The 15,560-nt window shown below is 34.5% G+C and overlaps 5 non-coding genes across 5 annotated transcripts; all 5 read right to left on the reverse strand.

The window, feature by feature from the left end:
* Positions 1 to 969: 969 nt before the first annotated feature.
* On the reverse strand, positions 970 to 1,041 carry TRNAG-UCC (transfer RNA glycine (anticodon UCC)). The gene has a single exon. It is a non-coding gene; the product is annotated as a tRNA-Gly (tRNA).
* Positions 1,042 to 5,409: 4,368 nt separating this feature from the next.
* On the reverse strand, positions 5,410 to 5,481 carry TRNAG-UCC (transfer RNA glycine (anticodon UCC)). Its single transcript has one exon. It is a non-coding gene; the product is annotated as a tRNA-Gly (tRNA).
* Positions 5,482 to 8,557: 3,076 nt separating this feature from the next.
* Positions 8,558 to 8,629, reverse strand: TRNAG-UCC (transfer RNA glycine (anticodon UCC)). The gene has a single exon. It is a non-coding gene; the product is annotated as a tRNA-Gly (tRNA).
* Positions 8,630 to 11,932: 3,303 nt separating this feature from the next.
* TRNAG-UCC (transfer RNA glycine (anticodon UCC)) lies at positions 11,933 to 12,004 on the reverse strand. The gene has a single exon. It is a non-coding gene; the product is annotated as a tRNA-Gly (tRNA).
* A 3,076-nt stretch (positions 12,005 to 15,080) lies between these two features.
* On the reverse strand, positions 15,081 to 15,152 carry TRNAG-UCC (transfer RNA glycine (anticodon UCC)). The gene has a single exon. It is a non-coding gene; the product is annotated as a tRNA-Gly (tRNA).
* Positions 15,153 to 15,560: the final 408 nt, after the last annotated feature.

Here is a 15,560-nt window from a genome sequence, read left to right on the forward strand (position 1 = left end):
TTTGTTGAAAGGGCATTTCTTGGTCAGTGTATTCCTGATTTCTTCAAAACAAGAAACATTCTCTAAGGAGCTTATGATCTTAAAAAATGAAAAGAATACACAAGAAAAATCATGCGTTGGCCAGTGCTACACATACCAACAAAGCTTCCCGTTTTTTGAAAGGGCATTTCTTGGTCAGTGTATTCCGAATTCCTTCAAAACAAGAATAATTCTCTAAGGAGTTTATGATCTTAAAAATTGAATACAAACTATGCGTTGGCCGGGAATCGAACCCGGGTCATGCTTGGAAGGCAGCTATGCTCACCACTATACCACCAATGCTTCCCGGTTTTCAAAAGGGCATTTGTTAGTCAAATCTGTAAGCAACAACGCCTGATTGTATGATTTCAATGCTCTACACTGTTAATCCATTAATTGACTGCAATGCACTTCTTTTGATGATGATAAATATTAATACAATGCACAAATTAGGTTAAAAATGCAAATGAATAAATAAACATGATGTACACTGAAGTCCACTTTTTAGCACTTTTGGAAAAGAGAATTTGAATCACATGCTAAAGCAGATAATAGGAAAATATATTTAATAGCCTAACTTACATAAGACTATTCAGAGCTGGATATTTTTAAGATGTCATAAATCTAGTAGTCTCTGAATGACAAAGCCATGACTCTGTCCATATACCATAAGTGCTACACATACCAACAAAGCTTCCCATTTGTTGAAAGGGCATTTCTTGGTCAGTGTATTCCTGATTTCTTCAAAACAAGAAACATTCTCTAAGGAGCTTATGATCTTAAAAAATGAAAAGAATACACAAGAAAAATCATGCGTTGGCCAGTGCTACACATACCAACAAAGCTTCCCATTTTTTGAAAGGGCATTTCTTGGTCAGAGTATTCCTAATTCCTTCAAAACAAGAATAATTCTCTAAGGAGTTTATGATCTTAAAAATTGAATACAAACTATGCGTTGGCCGGGAATCGAACCCGGGTCAACTGTTTGGAAGGCAGCTATGCTCACCACTATACCACCAACGCTTCCCGGTATTCAAAAGGGCATTTGTTAGTCAAATCTGTAAGCCACAACACCTGATTGTATGATTTCAATGCTCTACACTGTTAATCCATTAATTGACTGCAATGCACTTCTTTTGATGATGGAAAATATTAATACAATGCACAAATTAGGTTCAAAATGCAAATGAATAAATAAACATGATGTACACTGAAGTCCACTTTTTGGCACTTTTGGAAAAGAGAATTTGAATCAAATGTTAAAGCAGATAATAGGAAAATATATTTAATAGCCTAATTTACATAAGACTATTCAGAGTTGGATATTTTTCAGATGCCTTAAATCTAGTATTCTGTGAATGACAAAGCCAAGACTCAGTCCATACCCCATAAGTGCTACACATACCGAGAAAGCTTCCCATTTGTTGAAAGGGCATTTCTTGGTCAGTGTATTCCTGATTTCATCAAAACAAGAAACATTCTCTAAGGAGCTTATGATCTTAAAAAATGAAAAGAATACACAAGAAAAATCATGCGTTGGCCAGTGCTACACATACCAACAAAGCTTCCCGTTTTTTGAAAGGGCATTTCTTGGTCAGTGTATTCCTAATTCCTTCAAAACAAAAAAAATTCTCAAAGGAGCTTATGCTCACCACTATACCACCAACGCTTCCCGGTTTTCAAAAGGGCATTTGTTAGTCAAATCTGTAAGCCACAACACCTGATTGTATGATATCAATGCTCTACACTGTTAATCCATTAATTGACTGCAATGCACTTCTTTTGATGATGGAAAATATTAATACAATGCACAAATTAGGTTAAAAATGCAAATGAATAAATAAACATGATGTACACTGAAGTCCACTTTTTGGCACTTTTGGAAAAGAGAATTTGAATCACATGCTAAAGCAGATAATAGGAAAATATATTTAATAGCCTAATTTACATAAGACTATTCAGAGCTGGATATTTTTAAGATGCCATAAATCTAGTATTCTCTGAATGACAAAGCCATGACTCTGTCCATATCCCATAAGTGCTACACATACCAACAAAGCTTCCCATTTGTTGAAAGGGCATTTCTTGGTCAGTGTATTCCTGATTTCTTCAAAACAAGAAACATTCTCTAAGGAGCTTATGATCTTAAAAAATGAAAAGAATACACAAGAAAAATCATGAGTTGGCCAGTGCTACACATACCAACAAAGCTTCCCGTTTTTTGAAAGGGCATTTCTTGGTCAGTGTATTCCTAATTCCTTCAAAACAAGAAAAATTCTCAAAGGAGCTTATGCTCACCACTATACCACCAACGCTTCCCGGTATTCAAAAGGGCATTTGTTAGTCAAATCTGTAAGCCACAACACCTGATTGTATGATTTCAATGCTCTACACTGTTAATCCATTAATTGACTGCAATGCACTTCTTTTGATGATGGAAAATATTAATACAATGCACAAATTAGGTTCAAAATGCAAATGAATAAATAAACATGATGTACACTGAAGTCCACTTTTTGGCACTTTTGGAAAAGAGAATTTGAATCAAATGTTAAAGCAGATAATAGGAAAATATATTTAATAGCCTAATTTACATAAGACTATTCAGAGTTGGATATTTTTCAGATGCCTTAAATCTAGTATTCTGTGAATGACAAAGCCAAGACTCTGTCCATACCCCATAAGTGCTACACATACCGAGAAAGCTTCCCATTTGTTGAAAGGGCATTTCTTGGTCAGTGTATTCCTGATTTCATCAAAACAAGAAACATTCTCTAAGGAGCTTATGATCTTAAAAAATGAAAAGAATACACAAGAAAAATCATGCGTTGGCCAGTGCTACACATACCAACAAAGCTTCCCGTTTTTTGAAAGGGCATTTCTTGGTCAGTGTATTCCTAATTCCTTCAAAACAAAAAAAATTCTCAAAGGAGCTTATGCTCACCACTATACCACCAACGCTTCCCGGTTTTCAAAAGGGCATTTGTTAGTCAAATCTGTAAGCCACAACACCTGATTGTATGATATCAATGCTCTACACTGTTAATCCATTAATTGACTGCAATGCACTTCTTTTGATGATGGAAAATATTAATACAATGCACAAATTAGGTTAAAAATGCAAATGAATAAATAAACATGATGTACACTGAAGTCCACTTTTTGGCACTTTTGGAAAAGAGAATTTGAATCACATGCTAAAGCAGATAATAGGAAAATATATTTAATAGCCTAATTTACATAAGACTATTCAGAGCTGGATATTTTTAAGATGCCATAAATCTAGTATTCTCTGAATGACAAAGCCATGACTCTGTCCATATCCCATAAGTGCTACACATACCAACAAAGCTTCCCATTTGTTGAAAGGGCATTTCTTGGTCAGTGTATTCCTGATTTCTTCAAAACAAGAAACATTCTCTAAGGAGCTTATGATCTTAAAAAATGAAAAGAATACACTGTTAATCCAGTAATTGACTGCAATGCACTTCTTTTGATGATGGAAAATATTAATACAATGCACAAATTAGGTTCAAAATGCAAATGAATAAATAAACATGATGTACACTGAAGTCCACTTTTTGGCACTTTTGGAAAAGAGAATTTGAATCAAATGTTAAAGCAGATAATAGGAAAATATATTTAATAGCCTAATTTACATAAGACTATTCAGAGTTGGATATTTTTCAGATGCCTTAAATCTAGTATTCTGTGAATGACAAAGCCAAGACTCTGTCCATACCCCATAAGTGCTACACATACCGAGAAAGCATCCCATTTGTTGAAAGGGCATTTCTTGGTCAGTGTATTCCTGATTTCATCAAAACAAGAAACATTCTCTAAGGAGCTTATGATCTTAAAAAATGAAAAGAATACACAAGAAAAATCATGCGTTGGCCAGTGCTACACATACCAACAAAGCTTCCCGTTTTTTGAAAGGGCATTTCTTGGTCAGTGTATTCCTAATTCCTTCAAAACAAAAAAAATTCTCAAAGGAGCTTATGCTCACCACTATACCACCAATGCTTCCCGGTTTTCAAAAGGGCATTTGTTAGTCAAATCTGTAAGCCACAACACCTGATTGTATGATTTAAATGCTCTACACTGTTAATCCATTAATTGACTGCAATGCACTTCTTTTGATGATGGAAAATATTAATACAATGCACAAATTAGGTTAAAAATGCAAATGAATAAATAAACATGATGTACACTGAAGTCCACTTTTTGGCACTTTTGGAAAAGAGAATTTGAATCACATGCTAAAGCAGATAATAGGAAAATATATTTAATAGCCTAATTTACATAAGACTATTCAGAGCTGGACATTTTTAAGATGCCATAAATCTAGTATTCTCTGAATGACAAAGCCATGACTCTGTCCATATCCCATAAGTGCTACACATACCAACAAAGCGTCCCATTTGTTGAAAGGGCATTTCTTGGTCAGAGTATTCCTGATTTCTTCAAAACAAGAAACATTCTCTAAGGAGCTTATGATCTTAAAAAATTAAAAGAATACACAAGAAAAATCATGCGTTGGCCAGTGCTACACATACCAACAAAGCTTCCCGTTTTTAGAAAGGGCATTTCTTGGTCAGTGTATTCCGAATTCCTTCAAAACAAGAATAATTCTCTAAGGAGTTTATGATCTTAAAAATTGAATACAAACTATGCGTTGGCCGGGAATCGAACCGGGTCATGCTTGGAAGGCAGCTATGCTCACCACTATACCACCAATGCTTCCCGGTTTTCAAAAGGGCATTTGTTAGTCAAATCTGTAAGCCACAACGCCTGATTGTATGATTTCAATGCTCTACACTGTTAATACATTAATTGACTGCAATGCACTTCTTTTGATGATGATAAATATTAATACAATGCACAAATTAGGTTAAAAATGCAAATTAATAAATAAACATGATGTACACTGAAGTCCACTTTTTGGCACTTTTGGAAAAGAGAATTTGAATCACATGCTAAAGCAGATAATAGGAAAATATATTTAATAGCCTAATTTACATAAGACTATTCAGAGCTGGATATTTTTAAGATGTCATAAATCTAGTAGTCTCTGAATGACAAAGCCATGACTCTGTCCATATCCCATAAGTGCTACACATACCAACAAAGCTTCCCATTTGTTGAAAGGGCATTTCTTGGTCAGTGTATTCCTGATTTCTTCAAAACAAGAAACATTCTCTAAGGAGCTTATGATCTTAAAAAATGAAAAGAATACACAAGAAAAATCATGCGTTGGCCAGTGCTACACATACCAACAAAACTTCCCATTTTTTGAAAGGGCATTTCTTGGTCTGAGTATTCCTAATTCCTTCAAAACAAGAATAATTCTCTAAGGAGTTTATGATCTTAAAAATTGAATACAAACTATGCGTTGGCCGGGAATCGAACCCGGGTCAACTGCTTGGAAGGCAGCTATGCTCACCACTATACCACCAATGCTTCCCGGTATTCAAAAGGGCATTTGTTAGTCAAATCTGTAAGCCACAACGCCTGATTGTATGATTTCAATGCTCTACACTGTTAATACATTAATTGACTGCAATGCACTTCTTTTGATGATGATAAATATTAATACAATGCACAAATTAGGTTAAAAATGCAAATTAATAAATAAACATGATGTACACTGAAGTCCACTTTTTGGCACTTTTGGAAAAGAGAATTTGAATCACATGCTAAAGCAGATAATAGGAAAATATATTTAATAGCCTAATTTACATAAGACTATTCAGAGTTGGATATTTTTCAGATGCCTTAAATCTAGTATTCTGTGAATGACAAAGCCAAGACTCTGTCCATACCCCATAAGTGCTACACATACCGAGAAAGCTTCCCATTTGTTGAAAGGGCATTTCTTGGTCAGTGTATTCCTGATTTCATCAAAACAAGAAACATTCTCTAAGGAGCTTATGATCTTAAAAAATGAAAAGAATACACAAGAAAAATCATGCGTTGGCCAGTGCTACACATACCAACAAAGCTTCCCGTTTTTTGAAAGGGCATTTCTTGGTCAGTGTATTCCTAATTCCTTCAAAACAAAAAAAATTCTCAAAGGAGCTTATGCTCACCACTATACCACCAACGCTTCCCGGTTTTCAAAAGGGCATTTGTTAGTTAAATCTGTAAGCCACAACACCTGATTGTATGATATCAATGCTCTACACTGTTAATCCATTAATTGACTGCAATGCACTTCTTTTGATGATGGAAAATATTAATACAATGCACAAATTAGGTTAAAAATGCAAATGAATAAATAAACATGATGTACACTGAAGTCCACTTTTTGGCACTTTTGGAAAAGAGAATTTGAATCACATGCTAAAGCAGATAATAGGAAAATATATTTAATAGCCTAATTTACATAAGACTATTCAGAGCTGGATATTTTTAAGATGCCATAAATCTAGTATTCTCTGAATGACAAAGCCATGACTCTGTCCATATCCCATAAGTGCTACACATACCAACAAAGCTTCCCATTTGTTGAAAGGGCATTTCTTGGTCAGTGTATTCCTGATTTCTTCAAAACAAGAAACATTCTCTAAGGAGCTTATGATCTTAAAAAATGAAAAGAATACACTGTTAATCCAGTAATTGACTGCAATGCACTTCTTTTGATGATGGAAAATATTAATACAATGCACAAATTAGGTTCAAAATGCAAATGAATAAATAAACATGATGTACACTGAAGTCCACTTTTTGGCACTTTTGGAAAAGAGAATTTGAATCAAATGTTAAAGCAGATAATAGGAAAATATATTTAATAGCCTAATTTACATAAGACTATTCAGAGTTGGATATTTTTCAGATGCCTTAAATCTAGTATTCTGTGAATGACAAAGCCAAGACTCTGTCCATACCCCATAAGTGCTACACATACCGAGAAAGCATCCCATTTGTTGAAAGGGCATTTCTTGGTCAGTGTATTCCTGATTTCATCAAAACAAGAAACATTCTCTACGGAGCTTATGATCTTAAAAAATGAAAAGAATACACAAGAAAAATCATGCGTTGGCCAGTGCTACACATACCAACAAAGCTTCCCGTTTTTTGAAAGGGCATTTCTTGGTCAGTGTATTCCTAATTCCTTCAAAACAAAAAAAATTCTCAAAGGAGCTTATGCTCACCACTATACCACCAACGCTTCCCGGTTTTCAAAAGGGCATTTGTTAGTCAAATCTGTAAGCCACAACACCTGATTGTATGATTTAAATGCTCTACACTGTTAATCCATTAATTGACTGCAATGCACTTCTTTTGATGATGGAAAATATTAATACAATGCACAAATTAGGTTAAAAATGCAAATGAATAAATAAACATGATGTACACTGAAGTCCACTTTTTGGCACTTTTGGAAAAGAGAATTTGAATCACATGCTAAAGCAGATAATAGGAAAATATATTTAATAGCCTAATTTACATAAGACTATTCAGAGCTGGACATTTTTAAGATGCCATAAATCTAGTATTCTCTGAATGACAAAGCCATGACTCTGTCCATATCCCATAAGTGCTACACATACCAACAAAGCGTCCCATTTGTTGAAAGGGCATTTCTTGGTCAGAGTATTCCTGATTTCTTCAAAACAAGAAACATTCTCTAAGGAGCTTATGATCTTAAAAAATTAAAAGAATACACAAGAAAAATCATGCGTTGGCCAGTGCTACACATACCAACAAAGCTTCCCGTTTTTAGAAAGGGCATTTCTTGGTCAGTGTATTCCGAATTCCTTCAAAACAAGAATAATTCTCTAAGGAGTTTATGATCTTAAAAATTGAATACAAACTATGCGTTGGCCGGGAATCGAACCGGGTCATGCTTGGAAGGCAGCTATGCTCACCACTATACCACCAATGCTTCCCGGTTTTCAAAAGGGCATTTGTTAGTCAAATCTGTAAGCCACAACGCCTGATTGTATGATTTCAATGCTCTACACTGTTAATACATTAATTGACTGCAATGCACTTCTTTTGATGATGATAAATATTAATACAATGCACAAATTAGGTTAAAAATGCAAATTAATAAATAAACATGATGTACACTGAAGTCCACTTTTTGGCACTTTTGGAAAAGAGAATTTGAATCACATGCTAAAGCAGATAATAGGAAAATATATTTAATAGCCTAATTTACATAAGACTATTCAGAGCTGGATATTTTTAAGATGTCATAAATCTAGTAGTCTCTGAATGACAAAGCCATGACTCTGTCCATATCCCATAAGTGCTACACATACCAACAAAGCTTCCCATTTGTTGAAAGGGCATTTCTTGGTCAGTGTATTCCTGATTTCTTCAAAACAAGAAACATTCTCTAAGGAGCTTATGATCTTAAAAAATGAAAAGAATACACAAGAAAAATCATGCGTTGGCCAGTGCTACACATACCAACAAAACTTCCCATTTTTTGAAAGGGCATTTCTTGGTCTGAGTATTCCTAATTCCTTCAAAACAAGAATAATTCTCTAAGGAGTTTATGATCTTAAAAATTGAATACAAACTATGCGTTGGCCGGGAATCGAACCCGGGTCAACTGCTTGGAAGGCAGCTATGCTCACCACTATACCACCAATGCTTCCCGGTATTCAAAAGGGCATTTGTTAGTCAAATCTGTAAGCCACAACACCTGATTGTATGATTTCAATGCTCTACACTGTTAATCCATTAATTGACTGCAATGCACTTCTTTTGATGATGGAAAATATTAATACAATGCACAAATTAGGTTCAAAATGCAAATGAATAAATAAACATGATGTACACTGAAGTCCACTTTTTGGCACTTTTGGAAAAGAGAATTTGAATCAAATGTTAAAGCAGATAATAGGAAATTATATTTAATAGCCTAATTTACATAAGACTATTCAGAGTTGGATATTTTTCAGATGCCTTAAATCTAGTATTCTGTGAATGACAAAGCCAAGACTCTGTCCATACCCCATAAGTGCTACACATACCGAGAAAGCTTCCCATTTGTTGAAAGGGCATTTCTTGGTCAGTGTATTCCTGATTTCATCAAAACAAGAAACATTCTCTAAGGAGCTTATGATCTTAAAAAATGAAAAGAATACACAAGAAAAATCATGCGTTGGCCAGTGCTACACATACCAACAAAGCTTCCCGTTTTTTGAAAGGGCATTTCTTGGTCAGTGTATTCCTAATTCCTTCAAAACAAAAAAAATTCTCAAAGGAGCTTATGCTCACCACTATACCACCAACGCTTCCCGGTTTTCAAAAGGGCATTTGTTAGTTAAATCTGTAAGCCACAACACCTGATTGTATGATATCAATGCTCTACACTGTTAATCCATTAATTGACTGCAATGCACTTCTTTTGATGATGGAAAATATTAATACAATGCACAAATTAGGTTAAAAATGCAAATGAATAAATAAACATGATGTACACTGAAGTCCACTTTTTGGCACTTTTGGAAAAGAGAATTTGAATCACATGCTAAAGCAGATAATAGGAAAATATATTTAATAGCCTAATTTACATAAGACTATTCAGAGCTGGATATTTTTAAGATGCCATAAATCTAGTATTCTCTGAATGACAAAGCCATGACTCTGTCCATATCCCATAAGTGCTACACATACCAACAAAGCTTCCCATTTGTTGAAAGGGCATTTCTTGGTCAGTGTATTCCTGATTTCTTCAAAACAAGAAACATTCTCTAAGGAGCTTATGATCTTAAAAAATGAAAAGAATACACAAGAAAAATCATGCGTTGGCCAGTGCTACACATAGCAACAAAGCTTCCCGTTTTTTGAAAGGGCATTTCTAGGTCAGTGTATTCCTAATTCCTTCAAAACAAGAAAAATTCTCAAAGGAGCTTATGCTCACCACTATACCACCAACGCTTCCCGGTTTTCAAAAGGGCATTTGTTAGTCAAATCTGTAAGCCACAACACCTGATTGTATGATATCAATGCTCTACACTGTTAATCCATTAATTGACTGCAATGCACTTCTTTTGATGATGGAAAATATTAATACAATGCACAAATTAGGTTCAAAATGCAAATGAATAAATAAACATGATGTACACTGAAGTCCACTTTTTGGCACTTTTGGAAAAGAGAATTTGAATCAAATGTTAAAGCAGATAATAGGAAAATATATTTAATAGCCTAATTTACATAAGACTATTCAGAGTTGGATATTTTTAAGATGCCTTAAATCTAGTATTCTGTGAATGACAAAGCCATGACTCTGTCCATACCCCATAAGTGCTACACATACCAACAAAGCTTCCCATTTGTTGAAAGGGCATTTCTTGGTCAGTGTATTCCTGATTTCTTCAAAACAAGAAACATTCTCTAAGGAGCTTATGATCTTAAAAAATGAAAAGAATACACGAGAAAAATCATGCGTTGGCCAGTGCTACACATACCAACAAAGCTTCCCGTTTTTTGAAAGGGCATTTCTTGGTCAGTGTATTCCTAATTCCTTCAAAACAAGAAAAATTCTCAAAGGAGCTTATGCTCACCACTATACCACCAACGCTTCCCGGTTTTCAAAAGGGCATTTGTTAGTCAAATCTGTAAGCCACAACACCTGATTGTATGATTTCAATGCTCTACACTGTTAATCCATTAATTGACTGCAATGCACTTCTTTTGATGATGGAAAATATTAATACAATGCACAAATTAGGTTCAAAATGCAAATGAATAAATAAACATGATGTACACTGAAGTCCACTTTTTGGCACTTTTGGAAAAGAGCATTTGAATCAAATGTTAAAGCAGATAATAGGAAAATATATTTAATATCCTAATTTACATAAGACTATTCAGAGTTGGATATTTTTAAGATGCCATAAATCTAGTATTCTCTGAATGACAAAGCCATGACTCTGTCCATATCCCATAAGTGCTACAAATACCAAGAAAGCTTCCCATTTGTTGAAAGGGCATTTCTTGGTCAGTGTATTCCTGATTTCTTCAAAACAAGAAACATTCTCTAAGGAGCTTATGATCTTAAAAAATGAAAAGAATACACAAGAAAAATCATGCGTTGGCCAGTGCTACACATACCAACAAAGCTTCCCGTTTTTTGAAAGGGCATTTCTTGGTCAGTGTATTCCTAATTCCTTCAAAACAAGAATAATTCTCTAAGGAGTTTATGATCTTAAAAATTGAATACAAACTATGCGTTGGCCGGGAATCGAACCGGGTCATGCTTGGAAGGCAGCTATGCTCACCACTATACCACCAATGCTTCCCGGTTTTCAAAAGGGCATTTGTTAGTCAAATCTGTAAGCCACAACGCCTGATTGTATGATTTCAATGCTCTACACTGTTAATACATTAATTGACTGCAATGCACTTCTTTTGATGATGATAAATATTAATACAATGCACAAATTAGGTTAAAAATGCAAATTAATAAATAAACATGATGTACACTGAAGTCCACTTTTTGGCACTTTTGGAAAAGAGAATTTGAATCACATGCTAAAGCAGATAATAGGAAAATATATTTAATAGCCTAATTTACATAAGACTATTCAGAGCTGGATATTTTTAAGATGTCATAAATCTAGTAGTCTCTGAATGACAAAGCCATGACTCTGTCCATATCCCATAAGTGCTACACATACCAACAAAGCTTCCCATTTGTTGAAAGGGCATTTCTTGGTCAGTGTATTCCTGATTTCTTCAAAACAAGAAACATTCTCTAAGGAGCTTATGATCTTAAAAAATGAAAAGAATACACAAGAAAAATCATGCGTTGGCCAGTGCTACACATACCAACAAAACTTCCCATTTTTTGAAAGGGCATTTCTTGGTCTGAGTATTCCTAATTCCTTCAAAACAAGAATAATTCTCTAAGGAGTTTATGATCTTAAAAATTGAATACAAACTATGCGTTGGCCGGGAATCGAACCCGGGTCAACTGCTTGGAAGGCAGCTATGCTCACCACTATACCACCAATGCTTCCCGGTATTCAAAAGGGCATTTGTTAGTCAAATCTGTAAGCCACAACGCCTGATTGTATGATTTCAATGCTCTACACTGTTAATACATTAATTGACTGCAATGCACTTCTTTTGATGATGATAAATATTAATACAATGCACAAATTAGGTTAAAAATGCAAATTAATAAATAAACATGATGTACACTGAAGTCCACTTTTTGGCACTTTTGGAAAAGAGAATTTGAATCACATGCTAAAGCAGATAATAGGAAAATATATTTAATAGCCTAATTTACATAAGACTATTCAGAGTTGGATATTTTTCAGATGCCTTAAATCTAGTATTCTGTGAATGACAAAGCCAAGACTCTGTCCATACCCCATAAGTGCTACACATACCGAGAAAGCTTCCCATTTGTTGAAAGGGCATTTCTTGGTCAGTGTATTCCTGATTTCATCAAAACAAGAAACATTCTCTAAGGAGCTTATGATCTTAAAAAATGAAAAGAATACACAAGAAAAATCATGCGTTGGCCAGTGCTACACATACCAACAAAGCTTCCCGTTTTTTGAAAGGGCATTTCTTGGTCAGTGTATTCCTAATTCCTTCAAAACAAAAAAAATTCTCAAAGGAGCTTATGCTCACCACTATACCACCAACGCTTCCCGGTTTTCAAAAGGGCATTTGTTAGTTAAATCTGTAAGCCACAACACCTGATTGTATGATATCAATGCTCTACACTGTTAATCCATTAATTGACTGCAATGCACTTCTTTTGATGATGGAAAATATTAATACAATGCACAAATTAGGTTAAAAATGCAAATGAATAAATAAACATGATGTACACTGAAGTCCACTTTTTGGCACTTTTGGAAAAGAGAATTTGAATCACATGCTAAAGCAGATAATAGGAAAATATATTTAATAGCCTAATTTACATAAGACTATTCAGAGCTGGATATTTTTAAGATGCCATAAATCTAGTATTCTCTGAATGACAAAGCCATGACTCTGTCCATATCCCATAAGTGCTACACATACCAACAAAGCTTCCCATTTGTTGAAAGGGCATTTCTTGGTCAGTGTATTCCTGATTTCTTCAAAACAAGAAACATTCTCTAAGGAGCTTATGATCTTAAAAAATGAAAAGAATACACTGTTAATCCAGTAATTGACTGCAATGCACTTCTTTTGATGATGGAAAATATTAATACAATGCACAAATTAGGTTCAAAATGCAAATGAATAAATAAACATGATGTACACTGAAGTCCACTTTTTGGCACTTTTGGAAAAGAGAATTTGAATCAAATGTTAAAGCAGATAATAGGAAAATATATTTAATAGCCTAATTTACATAAGACTATTCAGAGTTGGATATTTTTCAGATGCCTTAAATCTAGTATTCTGTGAATGACAAAGCCAAGACTCTGTCCATACCCCATAAGTGCTACACATACCGAGAAAGCATCCCATTTGTTGAAAGGGCATTTCTTGGTCAGTGTATTCCTGATTTCATCAAAACAAGAAACATTCTCTACGGAGCTTATGATCTTAAAAAATGAAAAGAATACACAAGAAAAATCATGCGTTGGCCAGTGCTACACATACCAACAAAGCTTCCCGTTTTTTGAAAGGGCATTTCTTGGTCAGTGTATTCCTAATTCCTTCAAAACAAAAAAAATTCTCAAAGGAGCTTATGCTCACCACTATACCACCAACGCTTCCCGGTTTTCAAAAGGGCATTTGTTAGTCAAATCTGTAAGCCACAACACCTGATTGTATGATTTAAATGCTCTACACTGTTAATCCATTAATTGACTGCAATGCACTTCTTTTGATGATGGAAAATATTAATACAATGCACAAATTAGGTTAAAAATGCAAATGAATAAATAAACATGATGTACACTGAAGTCCACTTTTTGGCACTTTTGGAAAAGAGAATTTGAATCACATGCTAAAGCAGATAATAGGAAAATATATTTAATAGCCTAATTTACATAAGACTATTCAGAGCTGGACATTTTTAAGATGCCATAAATCTAGTATTCTCTGAATGACAAAGCCATGACTCTGTCCATATCCCATAAGTGCTACACATACCAACAAAGCGTCCCATTTGTTGAAAGGGCATTTCTTGGTCAGAGTATTCCTGATTTCTTCAAAACAAGAAACATTCTCTAAGGAGCTTATGATCTTAAAAAATTAAAAGAATACACAAGAAAAATCATGCGTTGGCCAGTGCTACACATACCAACAAAGCTTCCCGTTTTTAGAAAGGGCATTTCTTGGTCAGTGTATTCCGAATTCCTTCAAAACAAGAATAATTCTCTAAGGAGTTTATGATCTTAAAAATTGAATACAAACTATGCGTTGGCCGGGAATCGAACCGGGTCATGCTTGGAAGGCAGCTATGCTCACCACTATACCACCAATGCTTCCCGGTTTTCAAAAGGGCATTTGTTAGTCAAATCTGTAAGCCACAACGCCTGATTGTATGATTTCAATGCTCTACACTGTTAATACATTAATTGACTGCAATGCACTTCTTTTGATGATGATAAATATTAATACAATGCACAAATTAGGTTAAAAATGCAAATTAATAAATAAACATGATGTACACTGAAGTCCACTTTTTGGCACTTTTGGAAAAGAGAATTTGAATCACATGCTAAAGCAGATAATAGGAAAATATATTTAATAGCCTAATTTACATAAGACTATTCAGAGCTGGATATTTTTAAGATGTCATAAATCTAGTAGTCTCTGAATGACAAAGCCATGACTCTGTCCATATCCCATAAGTGCTACACATACCAACAAAGCTTCCCATTTGTTGAAAGGGCATTTCTTGGTCAGTGTATTCCTGATTTCTTCAAAACAAGAAACATTCTCTAAGGAGCTTATGATCTTAAAAAATGAAAAGAATACACAAGAAAAATCATGCGTTGGCCAGTGCTACACATACCAACAAAACTTCCCATTTTTTGAAAGGGCATTTCTTGGTCTGAGTATTCCTAATTCCTTCAAAACAAGAATAATTCTCTAAGGAGTTTATGATCTTAAAAATTGAATACAAACTATGCGTTGGCCGGGAATCGAACCCGGGTCAACTGCTTGGAAGGCAGCTATGCTCACCACTATACCACCAATGCTTCCCGGTATTCAAAAGGGCATTTGTTAGTCAAATCTGTAAGCCACAACACCTGATTGTATGATTTCAATGCTCTACACTGTTAATCCATTAATTGACTGCAATGCACTTCTTTTGATGATGGAAAATATTAATACAATGCACAAATTAGGTTCAAAATGCAAATGAATAAATAAACATGATGTACACTGAAGTCCACTTTTTGGCACTTTTGGAAAAGAGAATTTGAATCAAATGTTAAAGCAGATAATAGGAAATTATATTTAATAGCCTAATTTACATAAGACTATTCAGAGTTGGATATTTTTCAGATGCCTTAAATCTAGTATTCTGTGAATGACAAAGCCAAGACTCTGTCCATACCCCATAAGTGCTACACATACCGAGAAAGCTTCCCATTTGTTGAAAG

Source organism: Taudactylus pleione, unplaced genomic scaffold, assembly GCF_031769625.1.
Source record: "Taudactylus pleione unplaced genomic scaffold, aTauple2 ptg000050l, whole genome shotgun sequence".
NCBI lineage: Eukaryota > Metazoa > Chordata > Amphibia > Anura > Myobatrachidae > Taudactylus > Taudactylus pleione.